This window comes from Sapajus apella, unplaced genomic scaffold, assembly GCF_009761245.1.
Source record: "Sapajus apella isolate SASKATOON/1434 unplaced genomic scaffold, GSC_monkey_1.0 scaffold12, whole genome shotgun sequence".
In the NCBI taxonomy this organism is placed as follows: domain Eukaryota; kingdom Metazoa; phylum Chordata; class Mammalia; order Primates; family Cebidae; genus Sapajus; species Sapajus apella.
In genome coordinates this window covers 30,460,690-30,466,883 of record NW_022436952.1, presented here as the reverse complement: position 1 = coordinate 30,466,883, position 6,194 = coordinate 30,460,690, and the positions used below count along the sequence as shown (strand labels likewise).

The window sequence follows — 6,194 nt, the reverse complement described above, 5'->3', positions numbered from 1 at the left end:
GCTCTTGTTACCCAGGCTGGAGTGCAATGGCGCGATCTCGGCTCACCACAACCTCTGCCTCCTGGGTTCAGGCAATTCTCCTGCCTCAGCCTCCTGAGTAGCTGGGATTACAGGCATGCGCCACCATGCCCAGCTAATGTTTTTGTATTTTTAGTAGAGACGGGGTTTCACCATGTTGACCAGGATGGTCTTGATCTCTTGACCTCGTGATCCACCCGCCTCAGCCTCCCAAAGTGCTGGGATTACAGGCTTGAGCCACCGCGCCCGGCCTATTTTTAGTCTTTTGAGGAACTTCCAAACTGTTCTCCATAGTGATTGTATTAACTTACATTCCCACCAATGGTGTATGAGGGTTCCCTTTTCTCCACATCCTCATTAGCATGTGTTATTGCCTGTCTTTGAACATAAGACATTTTAACTGGGGTGAGATGACATCTCGTTATAGTTTTGATTTGCATTTCTCTGATGATTAATGATGTTGAGCACTTTTTATATGTCTGTTTGACTTTTTTTTTAAGACAGGGTCTTGCTCTGTCGCCTAGGCAGTGCAGTGGCACAATCTTGGCTCACTGCAACCTCCGCTGCCTGGGTTCAAGCAATTCTCTTGACTCAGACTCCAGAGTAGGTGGGGTAACAGGAGCCCACCACCAAACCTGGCTAATTTTTATTTATTTATTTGTTTGTTTGTTTATTTTTAGCAGAGACAGGGTTTCACTATGTTGGCCAGGCTGGTCTCAAAATTCAGACCTCAAGTGATCCACCCACCTCAGGCTCCCAAAGTGCTGGGATTCTAGTCATGAGCCATGGCATCCAGCTCTGTTTGCCATTTGTATGTTTTTTTCTTCTTTTTTTCAGTGTAGAATGTTTATCTTCTTTTGAGAAATGTCTATTCAGATCTTTTGCCCATTTTTAAATCAGATTATTCATTTTTTTCCTATAGAGTTGTTTGAGCTCCTTATATAGTCTGGTTATTAATCCCTTGTCAGATGGGTTGTTTGCAAATATTTTCTCTCATTCTGTGGGTCTCTTCATTTTGTTGTTTCCTCTGCTGTGCAAAAGCTTTTGAACTGATGTGGTCTACCAAGCGAAATTTAGAACATTTCTGTCCATTTAGCAACATTTCACCCCAAGAAGAAACCCCACTCCTCTGAGTCATTACTTCCCAATTCTCCTCTCTCCTCCTCACCCTTGGTAGCCACTTGTCTGCTTTATCTCTATATTTATTTCTTCTGCACATTTCATGTAAAATGCGATATTTGTGATACATGTGGTCTAATTTCACTACACATAACATTTTCAAGTTTCATACACATTGCAGCATGTATCAATACTTGATCGGTTTTATGTGTTAATTTGACTGGGCCACAAGTAAACAAATACTTGGTCTAACATTACTGAGTATTTCTGGGAGGGTGTTTTCGATGAGATTAAGAGTTAACCTTTTTTTTTTTTTTCCCATTAACTGTTAGGCTTCAAAGTCCAGGCCTGGCCATTTTAGCCTTGGTGACCCGCATGTACACCTCTGGATGGGTCTCCAGGAACCAGAAAGTCTGAAGCAACCACAAGCAACCAGGTGGCCATAGAAAGAAGTAAAGCAACTTGTTCCTACCTCAACTAATTGCTGCAACCTGCATCCATTATTCCTGTTCAGCCTTGCAAAAATTCCCCCCGGACACTGGGTTTCTCAAGACCCCCACCCCTGTAACTATGTAATCACTGCACCCTCCCCTCTGACTGTAACTGATACCCCCCACCCTTACGATCATGCCTGTTCATAATAAATGACTCCTACCTTGTGATCATGCATCTCGTGACACCCTTCCCCTCCCCAAGATAGATTACCAACCCCTGCCCTTATAGTCATGCATCCCATGATGTCCTCCCCCTCCCCAAGACAGACTACCACCTTTAGCTGACCATTTGCCCCAACTATATAACCAATCCCCTCTCCTACCCCTTTTGCCTAACCCCTTTCTCGGACTTGGCCTCCTTGCACCCAAGCGCAAAATAAACAGTTGCCCACGCAAAGCCTGTCTGGTGGTCTCTTTACGTGAGTGACACATGTGACATTAACCATCTCCCCTTCCCCACCCCTACTTGCCACTACCCTTCCCAGCCTTCAGTAATCATCTTTCTACTATCTCCATAAATTCCACTGTATTAATTTTTAGCTCCCACAGAGAAGTGAGGACATGCAGTTTATCTTTCTGTGGTAAGCCGAGTAACGCAGACTGCCCTCCCTAATGTGAATGGGCCTCTTCCAATCAGTTGAGGATCTGAATAGAACAAAAGGCTGATGCTCACCCAAGTAAGAGAACATTCCCTGCAGGATGACCTTCAAACTGGAACACAGGCTCTTCTCGGTTCTATAGTGGCCTGCTGGCGTTTGGATTCAAATAATGTTCTGTTGGAGAGTCCATACTCTGTTTTCTCTCTCTCTTTTTTTTTTAAGACAGAATCTCATTCTAGTGTGCAGTGGTGTGATCTTGCTGCAATCTCTACCTCCCGAGTTCAAGCAATCCTCCTGCCTCAGCCTCCTGAGTAGCTGGGATTACAGGTGCCCGCCACCAAGCCCAGCTAATTTTTGTAATTTTAGTAAAGACCTGGTTTTGCCATGTTGGCCAGGCTGGTCTTGAACTCCTGACCTCAAGTGATCCACCCACCTCGGACTCCTAAAGTGCTGGGATTACTGTAAGCCACCACGCCCAGCCCTCCATGTTCTGTTTATCCACTCATCAGTTGATGGACATTTGAACTACATCCACTTTTTGGCTCTTATGAAAAGTGCTGCTATAAACATTCATGTACAAGTCTTTGTATGTACACTTTTTTTTTTTTTTGAGACAGAGTCTCACTCTGTTGCCAGGTTGGAGTGCAATGGTGCCATCTCAGTTCACTGCAACTTCCACCTCCGGGGTAGAAGTGATTCTCCTGCTTCAGCCTCCTGAGTACCTGGGATCACAGGTGCCTGCCACCATGCTCGGCTAATTTTTTATATTTTTAGTGGAGCTGGGGTTTCACCATATTGGCCAGGGTGGTCTTGAACTCCTGACCTGAAGTGATACACCCACTTTGGCCTCCCAAGGTGCTGGGATTACAGGTGTGAGCCACTGCACCTGGCCATGTTTTTGCTTTTCTTGGGTATATACATAGAAGTGGAATTGCTGGGTTATAAGGTAGTTCCATGCTGAGAAACTGCCAGGCTGTTTTCCACAGTGGCCACACGATTTCACATTCCCAACAGCAGTATATGATGCTTCCGATGTCTCCACATCCTCACTAACACTTATGTTCTCCCTTTTCTTTGTTTTTCTTAATAGCCATGCTAATGGGTGTGACATAGTATCTCATTGTGGTTTTGATTCACATTCCTCCAATGATTAATGATGTTGAACACTTTTTCATGCATTTATTAGCCCTTTGCTTATCTTCTTTAAAGAAATGTCTCCGGGTGTGGTGGCTCACACCTGTAATCCCAACACTTTGGGAGGCTGAAGCAGGCGGATCACCTGAGGTCAGGAGTTCAAGACCAGTCTGACCAACATGGAGAAACCCCACCTCTACTAAAAATAGAAAATTCACTAGGCATGGTGGTACATGCTTGTAATCCCCGCTACTAGGGAGGCTGAGGCAGGAGAATCGCTTGAACTCAGGAGGTGGAGGTTGTGGTGAGCTGAGATTGCACCATTGCACTCCAGCCTGGGCAATAAGAGTGAAAAGGAAGGAAAGGAAGGAAGGAAGGAATGAAGGAAAGAAGGAAGGATCTATTCAGGCTGGGCATGGTGGCAGGCACCTGTAATCCCAGTTACTCAGGAGGCTGAGGCAGGAGAATTGCTTAAACCCAGGAGATGGAGGTTGCAGTGAACAGAGACCATGCCACTGCGCTCCAGCCTGGGCAACAGAGCAAGACTCCATCTCAAAAATAAATAAATAAAATTAAAAAAAAATAAAGACGTGTCTATTTAGATCCTTTGCTCATTTTAAAATTAGGTTATTTTTGGCCAGGCTCGGTGGCTCATGCCTATAATCCTAGCACTTTGGGGGACCGAGGTGGGTGGATCATGAGGTCAAGAGATCAGACCATCCTGGCCAACATGGTGAAACCCTGTCTCTACTAAAAATACAAAAATTAGCTGCATGTGGTGGTGGCGGGCACCTGTAGTCCCAGCTTGACAAGTAGGGATTATGAGGATTACAATTTAAGATGAGACTTGGGTGGGGACACAAGGCACCTAACCATATCAGCCCCAAAGCCATGACGGGAGAAGGCTCCTGCCAGAAGTCCACCCCACAGCCCCAGACTCCACCATGGCCTTTCCTCATTCTGCTTTCTTCCTCCACTTTTCTTTCCCTGAATGAGGTTGCTCTATCAGTGCCTCCCATGACTACCATGCTCCCCTCCCCCATCCTCCATGCTCAGGGATAAGGAAGCTAGTGCCTGCAAGCTTCTTTGAACTGACTGCACCATGCACTCACCATAGTCAAGCCACGGTGACCCACACGTACACCTCCAGATGGCCTCCTGGAACCAGAAAGTCTATAACAGAAAAACCGCAAAAGGAGAATAGCTAGCTCCTGCAGTGCCTGATCAACCGAATTTACAACATTCTACCACTGTTCCTGCCTCAACTGATAGGTCAACCTTGTGACACCGTATTCTGTGACACCATCCCCCTCGCTCGCTTGCAAAAAACTGCCCTCAACTCTAACTTTCCATTACCTACCCCCAACCTATAAAACCAGCTCCTATCCCACCACCCTCTGCTGACTCTCTTCGGACTCAGCGCACTCGCACCCGCGTGAATGAACAGCCTTGTTGCTCACGCAAAGCCTGTTTAGGTGGTCTCTTCATTCAGAGCGTCCTTACCAGTGCCCTGAATCCCTTCCCCACCCAAGACTCCTTCCTTTTCTTTCCACTTAGTCTACCTGAAACTCCTCTATTTTTAAAAAAAAAAAATTGAGTTACCCACCTCAGCTTTGTTTCTCAAAGGCTTTAATCCAGGAGGAGCTGAAATTGCTTCTTGGCAAGAGGGGTTTCAGGTTTGCATTGCTCTAAAAGAGACGCTCTCAGAAACAAGGGACCTCCATTTTGGTGTCAGCACTGCACGCACCCCCACCCAAGCCAACACTATGGCTGGAAAGCTTATATAGAGGGTAAGGGATTTGGGTGGAGTGGGAATTGACGTGGAGGAATGTTGGAGATCAGATCAATGGATGCTACAAAAAAAACTCAACCCCTCCCCACCGAAAGAGGGCAGTACTCAGGCTAGGAGCCGCTGTACTAGGTGCTAGGGACCCACTGAATTCTCACCAAGGCAAGGCTTAGTCAAGTCTGCATTTCCAGAAATATCGCCCTGGCAAGGGCAGGGACTACTCAGTCAAGGGCGACTCATTACTCTACCCTAAGGTCTCCCTAAAGAGGGGTGGCACGGGGAGGTGGCGAACCCAGCCCTGCTTTCGGCAGCACATCGCCGCTTGCGATGGACTCGCAGTGGCTGAAAACCGCTGCTTCAAAACGGAGGCTGAAGGGGTGGTAAAGACTAACGAGGAGTTTCAGAAATTGACTCAACAGAGTCTGGGCGCCTGGGAAGGGCCTCGGAGGAACCGCCAGGTTGGGGAACGATTTCAAATGCGTACTCGACAACACGGAGTGAAGATTGGGAGTTCTTAGCCCCCGTTCCGCCTCCAGGGCTCCCTGGGGCACACGGCAGCCCCACGACGCGTTTGGGTTTCTTCGAGAGAGCCTCGCACGCACCACCGCCCACGCAGCGGCAGCGCCTGGCACCCTCGTGCAGCTCAGCGCCGGGGGAGTCCCTTCCCCAGGCACGCCCCCGCGCCGGCCTTTTCTGCGCTTCCCAAGCCCGAGCCAATCAGCGCTCGGCAGCGACCGGCAGGGATGACCAATCGATTTATCCTGCGTTGTACTCAAGACTTAGAAGTCGAGCATCTTACATTCGATCGACGGAACATCCGGGCCCCAGCGCGAAGTTGGGTGACTGTTAGGTGGTTGTCTCGAGGGTTGCAGGAAGATCCCGTTTCCTTGGCGTGGAAGGAGAGGTTAACCCCGAAGAGTTAAGATTCTAGAAGCACACGGCAGGGTGCGGTGGCTCACGCCTGTAATTCCAGCACTTTGGGAGGCCAAGGCGGGAGGATTGTCTGAGATCAGAAGTTCGAGACCAGCCTGGTCAACATGG

The 6,194-nt window shown here is 48.0% G+C and overlaps 1 long non-coding RNA gene across 2 annotated transcripts in view; it reads right to left on the bottom strand.

Moving 5' to 3' along the window:
• The window catches only part of LOC116553339, an 8,217-nt gene extending 2,023 nt beyond the window's left edge, over window positions 1-6,194 (bottom strand). The window contains exons 1-3 of one of the 2 annotated variants that reach the window (XR_004269714.1): window positions 4,971-6,194; window positions 4,477-4,537; window positions 2,305-2,379 (exon numbers count right to left, since the gene is read on the bottom strand). This is a non-coding gene — a long non-coding RNA (uncharacterized LOC116553339). The remainder of the gene's footprint in view (window positions 1-2,304; window positions 2,380-4,476; window positions 4,538-4,970) is intronic. The other variant, XR_004269715.1, reaches the window with a different exon arrangement.